The sequence below is a fragment of the Hyla sarda genome, unplaced genomic scaffold, assembly GCF_029499605.1.
Source record: "Hyla sarda isolate aHylSar1 unplaced genomic scaffold, aHylSar1.hap1 scaffold_886, whole genome shotgun sequence".
Taxonomy (NCBI): Eukaryota; Metazoa; Chordata; class Amphibia; order Anura; family Hylidae; genus Hyla; species Hyla sarda.
Window position 1 is genome coordinate 108,655 of NW_026610915.1, and position 12,367 is coordinate 121,021.

The window sequence follows — 12,367 nt, forward strand, 5'->3', positions numbered from 1 at the left end:
GCACTATCACTGCTTGCTGTCAGGGAGGCTGCCAGACAATTTTCCATGCACACTCTGGGCTGGGGGGCAGTCAACCACCAGTACACACAGCAGAACCTAAACCCATACCATTATTGCTAAGCAGCAAGACAGGGGCCCATTGCACTCCCACGGGGCCTTTTTAAATGCAATCCATATCCCGGATTTGCCAGGAACCCTTCTTACTCCTCCTACTTGCATGTGACACTGGGCTTAGGATCTGCATAGGAAACACACACACAAGCACACACCTACCTTTGTTGCCTGCAGATGCCTCCTTGGCTGTCCCCAAACGGTATCAAACCAACACCCACGGGAAGCTGTAAGCATAGAGGACATGCCTGCACCCCATTGGACTTACCTGTGTGGGTTAAATCCGGGTTATTTGACAACCTATGGCGGTGATGGTTCTGCTCAGGCAGAGCAGTGCTGATGCTCCTCATAAAGCTGTCGCTGCTGTGAAGGTTCTAGGTGACATCACAATCCCTATGGTTACATACACAACAAAGCTGGGTTGTTGTTGTTTACACTCTGCAAGGCCTGTGGAAGTGAGTGACATCATAGCACTGTAGTTCTGAGGGTTCTAGATGGATGCAACAATCTCCTGTTGCTTCTATGAAGGCCATAATAGACGACATCACCAAACAGCTCCATAGTCACATACACAGCAAAGGAGAGATGTTGTTTACACCTAGTGATGTCAGTGGTATTGAGTGACATCACAGCACAGTGCTAAGGCTCCTGGGCCTGGACACAGCAGCGGCTGCAATATCTCAACGGAGAATACGTTTATATATATGTGTGTGTGTGCGCGTATATATATATATATATATATATATATATATATATATATATATATTTCTCCGCCGAAATCACTTTTAAACCCATTTCCACCTTTTTTTCCCTTCTCTTCCTCTTACTTTTTTTTCACGTTTTTTTACGTTTTTCTCCTTTTCGCCTCTTTTCTGGGCGTATTATTCTTCTTTTTCTTCTTTTTTTTCGTCTAATGCATACCCCATCAGTGCAGCAATGCTTATTCAATACCGCCAGCAGATGGAGACACTGGGGGATAATTTTCTAAGGATTTATACTGATTTTTCCTGTCTGAATTTGTCGCACAGAAAGTTGCAGGCCAAATATGTGTGACATTTCTGCGACTTTAGCTTCTAGAGCATTTTTACAACATTATACATAGGTGCTGAATACATAAAAAGCGACTGTTCAGCGACAGACAAGTCGCATCGGCTGAAAGTAGGCCAGAATGTCAGTCCATGTTGGAGCAGGTTTAGATACAGTCTAAAGCATAGATCTCAAAGTCTGTGCACAGAATTTAGCAAGGGCCTCGCACCTTCTGATGCATCAGGTAGGTGCACTATAGCATAGCCTAACCCTCTGTACTTTGGTCTATATTGATGCGGGACATAGACAGCCAGCTGATGACCAATCCATTAGTGCAATGGATGGCTGGAAGCATTTGTCTTTGCCTTTGCAATACCACAGAAGCAATGCATGGTCAATGTACAGCAATGACACACCTGTGTGAACAGCCAGGAGACCCCCCCATGTTATGTTACATAGTTACATAGTTAGTACGGTCGAAAAAAGACATATGTCCATCAAGTTCAACCAGGGAATTAAGGGGTAGGGGTGTGGCGCGATATTGGGGAAGGGATGAGATTTTATATTTCTTCATAAGCATTAATCTTATTTTGTCAATTAGGAACATTCAGCACCCACCCGCTATCAAGGCAGCTGCCTATCATGTCATGCCCTACCTGCACAGGTGTGCTGGCTACTCAAATGATCCAATTAAGGAGGCCATTTAGTCAGCAGCAGCAGAAGTCCTGTGCCTGGACGCTCCAACAGCGGCCAGACACAAGCAGAAGCAGCAGAAGCAGCAGCAGCACCACCTTTTGTTTTTTGGCTGCAGCAGCAGCAGCAGCAGCAAGGCCCACAGGGCTGGCTAGCTGGCTAGCCAGCAAGCAGGTAGCAATGAAAGTAGGAATCTTTCTTTTTAACCCTGTAAGGGGGTGGTGCACTGTACCCGAAGATACTGCCATATCGGGTCAATGCATAGGGCGACGGAAGCAAGCTTCGAAATCGGCCCCCGTTCTCAAAAATCCATTTAATATATGGTCCCCAGATAGGGGACGTATCAGATATTAAACTGATAAGAACAGATACTACACTTGATCTTAGCCAAAAGGCCGAGAAGCGATAACCGTGAAAGGGGCGGGCCCAACAAGGTCCCCTTCATGGGCACTATCACTGCTTGCTGTCAGGGAGGCTGCCAGACAATTTTCCATGCACACTCTGGGCTGGGGGGCAGTCAACCACCAGTACACACAGCAGAACCTAAACCCATACCATTATTGCTAAGCAGCAAGACAGGGGCCCATTGCACTCCCACGGGGCCTTTTTAAATGCAATCCATAACCCGGATTTGCCAGGAACCCTTCTTACTCCTCCTACTTGCATGTGACACTGGGCTTAGGATCTGCATAGGAAACACACACACAAGCACACACCTACCTTTGTTGCCTGCAGATGCCTCCTTGGCTGTCCCCAAACGGTATCAAACCAACACCCACGGGAAGCTGTAAGCATAGAGGACATGCCTGCACCCCATTGGACTTACCTGTGTGGGTTAAATCCGGGTTATTTGACAACCTATGGCGGTGATGGTTCTGCTCAGGCAGAGCAGTGCTGATGCTCCTCATAAAGCTGTCGCTGCTGTGAAGGTTCTAGGTGACATCACAATCCCTATGGTTACATACACAACAAAGCTGGGTTGTTGTTGTTTACACTCTGCAAGGCCTGTGGAAGTGAGTGACATCATAGCACTGTAGTTCTGAGGGTTCTAGATGGATGCAACAATCTCCTGTTGCTTCTATGAAGGCCATAATAGACGACATCACCAAACAGCTCCATAGTCACATACACAGCAAAGGAGAGATGTTGTTTACACCTAGTGATGTCAGTGGTATTGAGTGACATCACAGCACAGTGCTAAGGCTCCTGGGCCTGGACACAGCAGCGGCTGCAATATCTCAACGGAGAATACGTTTATATATATGTGTGTGTGTGCGCGTATATATATATATATATATATATATATATATATATATATATATATATATTTCTCCGCCGAAATCACTTTTAAACCCATTTCCACCTTTTTTTCCCTTCTCTTCCTCTTACTTTTTTTTCACGTTTTTTTACGTTTTTCTCCTTTTCGCCTCTTTTCTGGGCGTATTATTCTTCTTTTTCTTCTTTTTTTTCGTCTAATGCATACCCCATCAGTGCAGCAATGCTTATTCAATACCGCCAGCAGATGGAGACACTGGGGGATAATTTTCTAAGGATTTATACTGATTTTTCCTGTCTGAATTTGTCGCACAGAAAGTTGCAGGCCAAATATGTGTGACATTTCTGCGACTTTAGCTTCTAGAGCATTTTTACAACATTATACATAGGTGCTGAATACATAAAAAGCGACTGTTCAGCGACAGACAAGTCGCATCGGCTGAAAGTAGGCCAGAATGTCAGTCCATGTTGGAGCAGGTTTAGATACAGTCTAAAGCATAGATCTCAAAGTCTGTGCACAGAATTTAGCAAGGGCCTCGCACCTTCTGATGCATCAGGTAGGTGCACTATAGCATAGCCTAACCCTCTGTACTTTGGTCTATATTGATGCGGGACATAGACAGCCAGCTGATGACCAATCCATTAGTGCAATGGATGGCTGGAAGCATTTGTCTTTGCCTTTGCAATACCACAGAAGCAATGCATGGTCAATGTACAGCAATGACACACCTGTGTGAACAGCCAGGAGACCCCCCCATGTTATGTTACATAGTTACATAGTTAGTACGGTCGAAAAAAGACATATGTCCATCAAGTTCAACCAGGGAATTAAGGGGTAGGGGTGTGGCGCGATATTGGGGAAGGGATGAGATTTTATATTTCTTCATAAGCATTAATCTTATTTTGTCAATTAGGAACATTCAGCACCCACCCGCTATCAAGGCAGCTGCCTATCATGTCATGCCCTACCTGCACAGGTGTGCTGGCTACTCAAATGATCCAATTAAGGAGGCCATTTAGTCAGCAGCAGCAGAAGTCCTGTGCCTGGACGCTCCAACAGCGGCCAGACACAAGCAGAAGCAGCAGAAGCAGCAGCAGCACCACCTTTTGTTTTTTGGCTGCAGCAGCAGCAGCAGCAGCAAGGCCCACAGGGCTGGCTAGCTGGCTAGCCAGCAAGCAGGTAGCAATGAAAGTAGGAATCTTTCTTTTTAACCCTGTAAGGGGGTGGTGCACTGTACCCGAAGATACTGCCATATCGGGTCAATGCATAGGGCGACGGAAGCAAGCTTCGAAATCGGCCCCCGTTCTCAAAAATCCATTTAATATATGGTCCCCAGATAGGGGACGTATCAGATATTAAACTGATAAGAACAGATACTACACTTGATCTTAGCCAAAAGGCCGAGAAGCGATAACCGTGAAAGGGGCGGGCCCAACAAGGTCCCCTTCATGGGCACTATCACTGCTTGCTGTCAGGGAGGCTGCCAGACAATTTTCCATGCACACTCTGGGCTGGGGGGCAGTCAACCACCAGTACACACAGCAGAACCTAAACCCATACCATTATTGCTAAGCAGCAAGACAGGGGCCCATTGCACTCCCACGGGGCCTTTTTAAATGCAATCCATAACCCGGATTTGCCAGGAACCCTTCTTACTCCTCCTACTTGCATGTGACACTGGGCTTAGGATCTGCATAGGAAACACACACACAAGCACACACCTACCTTTGTTGCCTGCAGATGCCTCCTTGGCTGTCCCCAAACGGTATCAAACCAACACCCACGGGAAGCTGTAAGCATAGAGGACATGCCTGCACCCCATTGGACTTACCTGTGTGGGTTAAATCCGGGTTATTTGACAACCTATGGCGGTGATGGTTCTGCTCAGGCAGAGCAGTGCTGATGCTCCTCATAAAGCTGTCGCTGCTGTGAAGGTTCTAGGTGACATCACAATCCCTATGGTTACATACACAACAAAGCTGGGTTGTTGTTGTTTACACTCTGCAAGGCCTGTGGAAGTGAGTGACATCATAGCACTGTAGTTCTGAGGGTTCTAGATGGATGCAACAATCTCCTGTTGCTTCTATGAAGGCCATAATAGACGACATCACCAAACAGCTCCATAGTCACATACACAGCAAAGGAGAGATGTTGTTTACACCTAGTGATGTCAGTGGTATTGAGTGACATCACAGCACAGTGCTAAGGCTCCTGGGCCTGGACACAGCAGCGGCTGCAATATCTCAACGGAGAATACGTTTATATATATGTGTGTGTGTGCGCGTATATATATATATATATATATATATATATATATATATATATATATATTTCTCCGCCGAAATCACTTTTAAACCCATTTCCACCTTTTTTTCCCTTCTCTTCCTCTTACTTTTTTTTCACGTTTTTTTACGTTTTTCTCCTTTTCGCCTCTTTTCTGGGCGTATTATTCTTCTTTTTCTTCTTTTTTTTCGTCTAATGCATACCCCATCAGTGCAGCAATGCTTATTCAATACCGCCAGCAGATGGAGACACTGGGGGATAATTTTCTAAGGATTTATACTGATTTTTCCTGTCTGAATTTGTCGCACAGAAAGTTGCAGGCCAAATATGTGTGACATTTCTGCGACTTTAGCTTCTAGAGCATTTTTACAACATTATACATAGGTGCTGAATACATAAAAAGCGACTGTTCAGCGACAGACAAGTCGCATCGGCTGAAAGTAGGCCAGAATGTCAGTCCATGTTGGAGCAGGTTTAGATACAGTCTAAAGCATAGATCTCAAAGTCTGTGCACAGAATTTAGCAAGGGCCTCGCACCTTCTGATGCATCAGGTAGGTGCACTATAGCATAGCCTAACCCTCTGTACTTTGGTCTATATTGATGCGGGACATAGACAGCCAGCTGATGACCAATCCATTAGTGCAATGGATGGCTGGAAGCATTTGTCTTTGCCTTTGCAATACCACAGAAGCAATGCATGGTCAATGTACAGCAATGACACACCTGTGTGAACAGCCAGGAGACCCCCCCCATGTTATGTTACATAGTTACATAGTTAGTACGGTCGAAAAAAGACATATGTCCATCAAGTTCAACCAGGGAATTAAGGGGTAGGGGTGTGGCGCGATATTGGGGAAAGGGATGAGATTTTATATTTCTTCATAAGCATTAATCTTATTTTGTCAATTAGGAACATTCAGCACCCACCCCGCTATCAAGGCAGCTGCCTATCATGTCATGCCCTACCTGCACAGGTGTGCTGGCTACTCAAATGATCCAATTAAGGAGGCCATTTAGTCAGCAGCAGCAGAAGTCCTGTGCCTGGGACGCTCCAACAGCGGCCAGACACAAGCAGAAGCAGCAGAAGCAGCAGCAGCACCACCTTTTGTTTTTTGGCTGCAGCAGCAGCAGCAGCAGCAAGGCCCACAGGGCTGGCTAGCCAGCAAGCAGGTAGCAATGAAAGTAGGAATCTTTCTTTTTAACCCTGTAAGGGGGTGGTGCACTGTACCCCGAAGATACTGCCATATCGGGTCAATGCATAGGGCGACGGAAGCAAGCTTCGAAATCGGCCCCCGTTCTCAAAAAATCCATTTAATATATGGTCCCCAGATAGGGGACGTATCAGATATTAAACTGATAAGAACAGATACTACACTTGATCTTAGCCAAAGGCCGAGAAGCGATAACCGTGAAAGGGGCGGGCCCAACAAGGTCCCCTTCATGGGCACTATCACTGCTTGCTGTCAGGGAGGCTGCTCAGACAATTTTCCATGCACACTCTGGGCTGGGGGGCAGTCAACCACCAGTACACACAGCAGAACCTAAACCCATACCATTATTGCTAAGCAGCAAGACAGGGGCCCATTGCACTCCCACGGGGCCTTTTTAAATGCAATCCATAACCCGGATTTGCCAGGAACCCTTCTTACTCCTCCTACTTGCATGTGACACTGGGCTTAGGATCTGCATAGGAAACACACACACAAGCACACACCTACCTTTGTTGCCTGCAGATGCCTCCTTGGCTGTCCCCAAACGGTATCAAACCAACACCCACGGGAAGCTGTAAGCATAGAGGACATGCCTGCACCCCATTGGACTTACCTGTGTGGGTTAAATCCGGGTTATTTGACAACCTATGGCGGTGATGGTTCTGCTCAGGCAGAGCAGTGCTGATGCTCCTCATAAAGCTGTCGCTGCTGTGAAGGTTCTAGGTGACATCACAATCCCTATGGTTACATACACAACAAAGCTGGGTTGTTGTTGTTTACACTCTGCAAGGCCTGTGGAAGTGAGTGACATCATAGCACTGTAGTTCTGAGGGTTCTAGATGGATGCAACAATCTCCTGTTGCTTCTATGAAGGCCATAATAGACGACATCACCAAACAGCTCCATAGTCACATACACAGCAAAGGAGAGATGTTGTTTACACCTAGTGATGTCAGTGGTTATTGAGTGACATCACAGCACAGTGCTAAGGCTCCTGGGCCTGGACACAGCAGCGGCTGCCAATATCTCAACGGAGAATACGTTTATATATATGTGTGTGTGTGCGCGTATATATATATATATATATATATATATATATATATATATATATATATTTCTCCGCCGAAATCACTTTTAAACCCATTTCCCACCTTTTTTTCCCTTCTCTTCCTCTTACTTTTTTTTCACGTTTTTTTACGTTTTTCTCCTTTTCGCCTCTTTTCTGGGCGTATTATTCTTCTTTTTCTTCTTTTTTTTCGTCTAATGCATACCCCATCAGTGCAGCAATGCTTATTCAATACCGCCAGCAGATGGAGACACTGGGGGATAATTTTCTAAGGATTTATACTGATTTTTCCTGTCTGAATTTGTCGCACAGAAAGTTGCAGGCCAAATATGTGTGACATTTCTGCGACTTTAGCTTCTAGAGCATTTTTACAACATTATACATAGGTGCTGAATACATAAAAAGCGACTGTTCAGCGACAGACAAGTCGCATCGGCTGAAAGTAGGCCAGAATGTCAGTCCATGTTGGAGCAGGTTTAGATACAGTCTAAAGCATAGATCTCAAAGTCTGTGCACAGAATTTAGCAAGGGCCTCGCACCTTCTGATGCATCAGGTAGGTGCACTATAGCATAGCCTAACCCTCTGTACTTTGGTCTATATTGATGCGGGACATAGACAGCCAGCTGATGACCAATCCATTAGTGCAATGGATGGCTGGAAGCATTTGTCTTTGCCTTTGCAATACCACAGAAGCAATGCATGGTCAATGTACAGCAATGACACACCTGTGTGAACAGCCAGGAGACCCCCCCCCCCATGTTATGTTACATAGTTACATAGTTAGTACGGTCGAAAAAAGACATATGTCCATCAAGTTCAACCAGGGAATTAAGGGGTAGGGGTGTGGCGCGATATTGGGGAAGGGATGAGATTTTATATTTCTTCATAAGCATTAATCTTATTTTGTCAATTAGGAACATTCAGCACCCACCCGCTATCAAGGCAGCTGCCTATCATGTCATGCCCTACCTGCACAGGTGTGCTGGCTACTCAAATGATCCAATTAAGGAGGCCATTTAGTCAGCAGCAGCAGAAGTCCTGTGCCTGGACGCTCCAACAGCGGCCAGACACAAGCAGAAGCAGCAGAAGCAGCAGCAGCACCACCTTTTGTTTTTTGGCTGCAGCAGCAGCAGCAGCAAGGCCCACAGGGCTGGCTAGCTGTCTAGCCAGCAAGCAGGTAGCAATGAAAGTAGGAATCTTTCTTTTTAACCCTGTAAGGGGGTGGTGCACTGTACCCGAAGATACTGCCATATCGGGTCAATGCATAGGGCGACGGGAAGCAAGCTTCGAAATCGGCCCCCGTTCTCAAAAATCCATTTAATATATGGTCCCCAGATAGGGGACGTATCAGATATTAAACTGATAAGAACAGATACTACACTTGATCTTAGCCAAAAGGCCGAGAAGCGATAACCGTGAAAGGGGCGGGCCCAACAAGGTCCCCTTCATGGGCACTATCACTGCTTGCTGTCAGGGAGGCTGCCAGACAATTTTCCATGCACACTCTGGGCTGGGGGGCAGTCAACCACCAGTACACACAGCAGAACCTAAACCCATACCATTATTGCTAAGCAGCAAGACAGGGGCCCATTGCACTCCCACGGGGCCTTTTTAAATGCAATCCATAACCCGGATTTGCCAGGAACCCTTCTTACTCCTCCTACTTGCATGTGACACTGGGCTTAGGATCTGCATAGGAAAACACACACACAAGCACACACCTACCTTTGTTGCCTGCAGATGCCTCCTTGGCTGTCCCCAAACGGTATCAAACCAACACCCACGGGAAGCTGTAAGCATAGAGGACATGCCTGCACCCCATTGGACTTACCTGTGTGGGTTAAATCCGGGTTATTTGACAACCTATGGCGGTGATGGTTCTGCTCAGGCAGAGCAGTGCTGATGCTCCTCATAAAGCTGTCGCTGCTGTGAAGGTTCTAGGTGACATCACAATCCCTATGGTTACATACACAACAAAGCTGGGTTGTTGTTGTTTACACTCTGCAAGGCCTGTGGAAGTGAGTGACATCATAGCACTGTAGTTCTGAGGGTTCTAGATGGATGCAACAATCTCCTGTTGCTTCTATGAAGGCCATACTAGACGACATAAGCTCCATAGTCACATACACAGCAAAGGAGAGATGTTGTTTACACCTAGTGATGTCAGTGGTATTGAGTGACATCACAGCACAGTGCTAAGGCTCCTGGGCCTGGACACAGCAGCGGCTGCAATATCTCAATGGAGAATACGTTTATATATATGTGTGTGTGTGCGCGTATATATATATATATATATATATATATATATATATATATATATATATATATTTCTCCGCCGAAATCACTTTTAAACCCATTTCCACCTTTTTTTCCCTTCTCTTCCTCTTACTTTTTTTTCACGTTTTTTTACGTTTTTCTCCTTTTCGCCTCTTTTCTGGGCGTATTATTCTTCTTTTTCTTCTTTTTTTTCGTCTAATGCATACCCCATCAGTGCAGCAATGCTTATTCAATACCGCCAGCAGATGGAGACACTGGGGGATAATTTTCTAAGGATTTATACTGATTTTTCCTGTCTGAATTTGTCGCACAGAAAGTTGCAGGCCAAATATGTGTGACATTTCTGCGACTTTAGCTTCTAGAGCATTTTTACAACATTATACATAGGTGCTGAATACATAAAAAGCGACTGTTCAGCGACAGACAAGTCGCATCGGCTGAAAGTAGGCCAGAATGTCAGTCCATGTTGGAGCAGGTTTAGATACAGTCTAAAGCATAGATCTCAAAGTCTGTGCACAGAATTTAGCAAGGGCCTCGCACCTTCTGATGCATCAGGTAGGTGCACTATAGCATAGCCTAACCCTCTGTACTTTGGTCTATATTGATGCGGGACATAGACAGCCAGCTGATGACCAATCCATTAGTGCAATGGATGGCTGGAAGCATTTGTCTTTGCCTTTGCAATACCACAGAAGCAATGCATGGTCAATGTACAGCAATGACACACCTGTGTGAACAGCCAGGAGACCCCCCCATGTTATGTTACATAGTTACATAGTTAGTACGGTCGAAAAAAGACATATGTCCATCAAGTTCAACCAGGGAATTAAGGGGTAGGGGTGTGGCGCGATATTGGGGAAGGGATGAGATTTTATATTTCTTCATAAGCATTAATCTTATTTTGTCAATTAGGAACATTCAGCACCCACCCGCTATCAAGGCAGCTGCCTATCATGTCATGCCCTACCTGCACAGGTGTGCTGGCTACTCAAATGATCCAATTAAGGAGGCCATTTAGTCAGCAGCAGCAGAAGTCCTGTGCCTGGACGCTCCAACAGCGGCCAGACACAAGCAGAAGCAGCAGAAGCAGCAGCAGCACCACCTTTTGTTTTTTGGCTGCAGCAGCAGCAGCAGCAGCAGCAAGGCCCACAGGGCTGGCTAGCTGGCTAGCCAGCAAGCAGGTAGCAATGAAAGTAGGAATCTTTCTTTTTAACCCTGTAAGGGGGTGGTGCACTGTACCCGAAGATACTGCCATATCGGGTCAATGCATAGGGCGACGGAAGCAAGCTTCGAAATCGGCCCCCGTTCTCAAAAATCCATTTAATATATGGTCCCCAGATAGGGGACGTATCAGATATTAAACTGATAAGAACAGATACTACACTTGATCTTAGCCAAAAGGCCGAGAAGCGATAACCGTGAAAGGGGCGGGCCCAACAAGGTCCCCTTCATGGGCACTATCACTGCTTGCTGTCAGGGAGGCTGCCAGACAATTTTCCATGCACACTCTGGGCTGGGGGGCAGTCAACCACCAGTACACACAGCAGAACCTAAACCCATACCATTATTGCTAAGCAGCAAGACAGGGGCCCATTGCACTCCCACGGGGCCTTTTTAAATGCAATCCATAACCCGGATTTGCCAGGAACCCTTCTTACTCCTCCTACTTGCATGTGACACTGGGCTTAGGATCTGCATAGGAAACACACACACAAGCACACACCTACCTTTGTTGCCTGCAGATGCCTCCTTGGCTGTCCCCAAACGGTATCAAACCAACACCCACGGGAAGCTGTAAGCATAGAGGACATGCCTGCACCCCTTTGGACTTACCTGTGTGGGTTAAATCCGGGTTATTTGACAACCTATGGCGGTGATGGTTCTGCTCAGGCAGAGCAGTGCTGATGCTCCTCATAAAGCTGTCGCTGCTGTGAAGGTTCTAGGTGACATCACAATCCCTATGGTTACATACACAACAAAGCTGGGTTGTTGTTGTTTACACTCTGCAAGGCCTGTGGAAGTGAGTGACATCATAGCACTGTAGTTCTGAGGGTTCTAGATGGATGCAACAATCTCCTGTTGCTTCTATGAAGGCCATAATAGACGACATCACCAAACAGCTCCATAGTCACATACACAGCAAAGGAGAGATGTTGTTTACACCTAGTGATGTCAGTGGTATTGAGTGACATCACAGCACAGTGCTAAGGCTCCTGGGCCTGGACACAGCAGCGGCTGCAATATCTCAACGGAGAATACGTTTATATATATGTGTGTGTGTGCGCGTATATATATATATATATATATATATATATATATATTTCTCCGCCGAAATCACTTTTAAACCCATTTCCACCTTTTTTTCCCTTCTCTTCCTCTTACTTTTTTTTCACGTTTTTTTACGTTTTTCTCCTTTTCGCCT

At 46.0% G+C, this 12,367-nt stretch overlaps 5 non-coding genes across 5 annotated transcripts; all 5 read right to left on the reverse strand.

The window, feature by feature from the left end:
* Nucleotides 1-2,046: 2,046 nt before the first annotated feature.
* LOC130348749 (U2 spliceosomal RNA) lies at nucleotides 2,047-2,237 on the reverse strand. Its single transcript, XR_008886237.1, has one exon. It is a non-coding gene; the product is annotated as a U2 spliceosomal RNA (small nuclear RNA).
* Nucleotides 2,238-4,327: 2,090 nt separating this feature from the next.
* Nucleotides 4,328-4,518, reverse strand: LOC130348750 (U2 spliceosomal RNA). Its single transcript, XR_008886238.1, has one exon. It is a non-coding gene; the product is annotated as a U2 spliceosomal RNA (small nuclear RNA).
* A 2,084-nt stretch (nucleotides 4,519-6,602) lies between these two features.
* LOC130348701 (U2 spliceosomal RNA) lies at nucleotides 6,603-6,794 on the reverse strand. Its single transcript, XR_008886199.1, has one exon. It is a non-coding gene; the product is annotated as a U2 spliceosomal RNA (small nuclear RNA).
* Nucleotides 6,795-8,887: 2,093 nt separating this feature from the next.
* On the reverse strand, nucleotides 8,888-9,079 carry LOC130348695 (U2 spliceosomal RNA). The gene has a single exon (XR_008886193.1). It is a non-coding gene; the product is annotated as a U2 spliceosomal RNA (small nuclear RNA).
* Nucleotides 9,080-11,168: 2,089 nt separating this feature from the next.
* On the reverse strand, nucleotides 11,169-11,359 carry LOC130348751 (U2 spliceosomal RNA). The gene has a single exon (XR_008886239.1). It is a non-coding gene; the product is annotated as a U2 spliceosomal RNA (small nuclear RNA).
* Nucleotides 11,360-12,367: the final 1,008 nt, after the last annotated feature.